Genomic DNA, 5,332 nt, shown 5'->3' with positions numbered 1-5,332 from the left:
CTAGCAAAGTAGAGAAATATAAAATTGGAGCCTTAAGAAAAGGCATGTGGTTAACTCAAAATGGAATGAATGTAGGCTGAAATATAGCTTCCTTGCAGGTTCAATCCCAGTCCCCACTGCACTGAGGGAAGATCAGTGCTGTGCTATCTTTCTCTATGACTCTTTCTCATTATCCCTGGGGTGTGGGGGGCAGCCTGAAGTGGTGAAACCTCAGTGATGGCCCATCCGCCCTCAAAATTAACTAATTAATTCTGACATGTAAAATTTCACTGGCAATAAATATTCATGACCTTGGATATCAAAAGTTTAACGCAGATACCTTAGTGAAGCTGCCTGAGACGTCCCTGCTGCAGGTGAAGTGCAGAAAAAGCCAAACTCAAGTACTAGTACTTGAACACTACATACAGAACATCAAAATAACTAACAGTGTACCCGATTTCTTTACATCGCCACCCTGGTTATCTCTGGGGCACAGTGCTGGCACTACAAATCCAACTAGCGTCCATTCTATTTTTACTGCATAGAAAGAGAAATTTTTTGAGGAGGAGGCAAGTGACTGAGGTCTCACAGATGCTCAATCTCATTGCTTCTGGCTAAAGTTTCATTCTGACAGAGCAGGTGGGGCACGTACCGGAGCCACAGAGCTTCCCTGTGCCAAGGCATTCCCAGGTAGTCTTGGGGCTCAGACACAGACCACACACACAGGACAGCACTCATCACACCTACTGAGTTTTCAGCCACCTACAATTACTTACTTTCTTCCTTCCCCTAACTTTTTAAAAAAAGATATATTTTATTTATTATATATTCATATGAGCTAGAGCTTCACAGGAAAGGAAGTAAGGACAAGAGAAGACCACTTTGGTTCATGCGTTGCCTGGGAACCCCAGGTGTGCAAGTCCAGTGCTCTGCTGGCTGTAAAATTTCTCCACGTTCTCTACCCACCCAAGTTTTTGAGATGAATGTTTGCCTTGCTAATTTTCACTTGACATCATTTTTAAAAGTAGCATTTATGGTACCACTGAATAAAAACACCTCTGAGTACCCCTTTCTGTATTTCTGAGTGTTTAATATGTATAGTGTTTTTTCCTTGCTCAACTCTGAATATTTCTAAATTCCAAATTAAAATGTCCTTTATTCCTTACTTCTTTACTTACACTAATTTTATAATTTTTATTTATAAAAAGGGAACACTGACTAAACCATAGGATAAGAGGGGTACAACTCCACACAGTTCCCACCACCAGAACTCTGTATCCATTCCTTTCCCGGTAGCTTCCTTATTCTTTATCCCTCTGGGAGTATGAGCAGCTGTGAGACCTCCGTTACTTCCCTCCTCCTCAAATGAAGGAAAGCTTAGGGTGCTTTCCCTTATATAACAGAACAAGGAAATAACCATTGTCTCCTCTCCCCCTATAAATGCACCAAAGTGGATAAGTGAGATATTGATGGCATTAGTAAGCTGTTAAACAAAATGCGACTGAATAATAGTATATAGACTATTATCTTCAAGTTGCCAAAAGACCAAGGTTAAGGCTCATAATATTTTCTTAACATTTTTATGGGTGGGGGATTTTCCCACTTTCTTAAACTGTTACTATTCCCAGATAACATTTTAAATAACAATGAAAAATCATTTAAGTTCAATTTAATTAAACAAAAATGAGAAAATGGGAAAAAAGAAAGAAAGAAATTGAGAATATTGAGAATAGAGGGGAGGTAGACAAGGAGAGAGAAAGGGAGACACATGCAGATCTGACTCACCACTTGTGAAGCACTCCCCTGCAGTGTTGGGGTGGGGCTCAAACCCGGGTCCTTGCACATGGCAGAATGTGCACCTAGCTAGGTGCCTGCAACTCAGCCCCATCTGAGTTCTGACATTATGAACTAGGGTAAAAGAAAGAATTAAAACAAATTTTATGGCTGAGCAACAGAATACTTATTGCATAAACCTGACAAGGGAAATTTCATACTCAAATTGTATACTCAAATGACTTAGCACACATAAAATAATTAATAAATAAGTACAGTACATGGCAGGAATAATTAAAACAGCACAGCTATTTTCTTACAACAGAATTTCATACCTGAGGTTTCAAGATACTCTACTGCTATAAGCTAGAACTTGGAAGTGCTCTGGTCAAAACTATAAAAAATACTTTGGGGGCAGGGCAGTAGCTCAGCGGGTTAAGTATGCAGGGCTCCAAAGCACAGGGAGGCAAAAGGACCCCAGTTTGAGCTCCTGGTTCCCCACCTGCAGGGGGGTCGTTTCACAAGCGGTGAAGCAGGTCTGAAGGTGTCTGTCTTTCTCTCCCCCCTCTGTCTTCCCCTTCTCTCTCCATTTTTCTTTGTTCTGTCCAACAACAGCAGTGGAAACAACATTAACAAAGATAAACAACAAGGGCAACAAAAGGGAAATACAACCTCCAGGAGCAGTGGATTCATAGTGCAGGCAAAAAGCACCAGTGATAACTCTGGAGGAAAATATATATATATATTTATCAAAAATTAAATACATTATTAAACGAAAGGTTTAAAGTAAAAGGCAAATTATAAACTATGGCAAAATACACAGGGATCTACATCTTCATGACATTGTATTTAGGATGGGTTACACAGATCTCCACTAAAGACATACAGAGGGAGTTGGGTGATAGCACACTGGGTTAAGCACAAGTGGTGCAAAACGCAAGGACCGGGTGGAAGGATCCTGGTTTGAGCCCCTGGCTCCCCACCTGAAGGGGAATCCCTTCACAGGCAGTGAAGCAGGTCTGCAGGTGTCTGTCTTTCTCTCCCCCTTTGTCTTCCCCTCCTCTCTCCATTTCTCTCTGTCCTGTCCAACAACAACAACATCAATAACTACAATAAAACAAGGGCAACAAAAGGGAATAAATAAATATTAAAAAATGAAAAATAAAATAAAAAACAAAAAAGACATACAGAAAGACAAAACATAAAATCATACCTTTGACAAATATTTTTCTAAATTAAGTGATCATATATGATGCCAAGGGAATGTAATGTGTGTAGAGTGTAGTACTCACAAGTGTGGGGCCCCACATTCAGCCCCTGCACTATGTTTGCTCTGGTGCCTCTTCTTTATAAAGAGTAATTTTTAAAGTGTGTGCCTGAGAACAAAAAAAAAATGCAACAACATATTACATATGAGATATAGGACTGTTTATAAAATATATAAATATTTCTAACATTTATTCTGATGATATATGGAGAGACCAGAGCACTGCTCAGCTCAGGCATATGGAAGTGCATAGAGTTGAACCTGGAGCCTCAGGGATGAAAGTCCTTTCTGTGCCACTGAGAATGGTACAGAAGGCCTGAGGTTCTGAGGTCCCAAGTTCAATCCCCAGCACCACCATAAGCCAGAGATTAGCAATGCTTTGGCTTTGTGCTCTCCCTGTTTCTTTCTCTGTATCTCTTGTTAGCCTTCTCATTAAAATAAATAGATAAAATATTAAAATAATCAGAAAATAAGTGTTTTAGCAAATAAATGTTTTAAGTAATAAAATATCAGCATATTCAATTACATATGTATAATATGCTCTTCATAAGTAATTGTCTTTACCCCATAAATATCAAGGTTATATAAAAGTCCTACAATATAGTGTTCTAACAAAGTAATTAATTATAAAGGAAAACTAGTGATTCTATAAATTGATGTAGGTTTTAAAAACTTTACATAAGCCCAATGTCATCTGATATAACCACTCAACAAATTAGGGATACAATGGCATTGCAATAAAATATAGATTGTATTCAAGGCTTGAGTCTAAACATCTATCTCTGAAGTCAATAGCAACTTCAGGTTACTGAATTTACCTAATATACTGGGTTTATTTATTTATTTAATTTTAATTTAATTTTATTTTATTTATTCCCTTTTGTTGCCCTTGTTGTTTTATTGTTGTAGTTGTTATTGTTGTTGTCATCGTTGTTGGATAGGACAGAGAGAAATGGAGAGAGGAGGGGAAAACAGAGAGGAGGAGAGAAAGACAGACACCTGCAGACCTGCTTCACCGCCTGTGAAGTGACTCCCCTGCAGGTGGGGAGCCGGGGCTCGAACTGGGATCCTTATGCCGGTCCTTGTGCTTTGCGCCACCTGCGCTTAACCCGCTGCACTACAGCCCGACTCCCTGGGTTTATTTATTTCTTTTGGATAGAGACAGAAATTGAGAGGGGTGGTGGGATATTAAGAGGGAGAAAGAGACAGAAAGTCACCTGCATCATATTTCACCACTCCTGAAGCTTCCCCTGTGCAGACAGAGATGGGGGCCTTGAACTTGGGTTCTTGCACATTGAAATGTGTGTACTTCCCCCCTGCAGGTGGTGATGGGGAGCTTAAACTGGGTCCTTGCACATTGTAATATGTACACTCAACCAGGTACACCACCACCTTACCCCCAATAGCATTTTAATTAAAAAATTATAACTAACAATTGCCCCAGCCAGCGGGGCGAGAACGGGGGCCAAGAACCCTGGGACCTGGAATGAAAGGGACAGGAGACACAAAGAACGATAGCAAGACAAGATTCTGATCAAGCTGCAAATTTTTATTGTGCTTACAGGCATTATAAGGCTTTGGGGAAGGGGGAGCATAGGGGGAAGGGGGAGTCGGGGATTACGCTGGAGGGTCCCTTGCAACATGACCGAAACTATTTCTGTTAAACTATAACTATATGGTATGTCACTTAATTTCTGGCAAACATCCTACCTACGGGAAATTGGAAATTTATCTCGAGGGCTTTCATTGTTTCAAGGCTTATCTTCTATCAAGCAGGGAATGGCTCCTGGCATCTCCTCCCTTCCATACAATTTATCTGAGGTGAGAAATTGAGGGTGGGGGCAGAGACCTTAACAGCAGATTCAGTTGGGCATTAACCAGAGGGGATAAGTATTGACCCGATTCCTCCCGCGGGGTAAATATAAAACCAATCTTCCCGCATCTTACAAGGTTCTTGGTGTCTTTTGGGGAGGGGAGGGAGAGCCACGGTTTCCAGGGTGAAAAGGCACAAAACTTTTATTGCTGACCCCAACCTCCATGCAAATCAGGTTTGCTTCATGGGGGACTCAGAGGCGAACTATATAGGGTCCTCCCCCTGCAGTGCTTAGCCTCGCACCCCTTACTGGTGTCCTTTCCCTGCCAAGGTTGGATGCCACAATGCATAAATCTGAGTTTTATGCCATCCGTAAAGGAGGTCTGTCACCCTCAGGTTCAGCCAGGCCTCTGTCAGCCAAATCAAGTCTATGATAATGTATTTGTAAGGGTTTTGATGCCAAGGAGTCAATTTGCTGTTTTATAAAATCAGTAATCTTA

The sequence above is a fragment of the Erinaceus europaeus genome, chromosome 1 (assembly GCF_950295315.1).
Source record: "Erinaceus europaeus chromosome 1, mEriEur2.1, whole genome shotgun sequence".
Lineage (NCBI taxonomy): Eukaryota > Metazoa > Chordata > Mammalia > Eulipotyphla > Erinaceidae > Erinaceus > Erinaceus europaeus.
Note: the sequence above shows the minus strand (reverse complement) of the source record.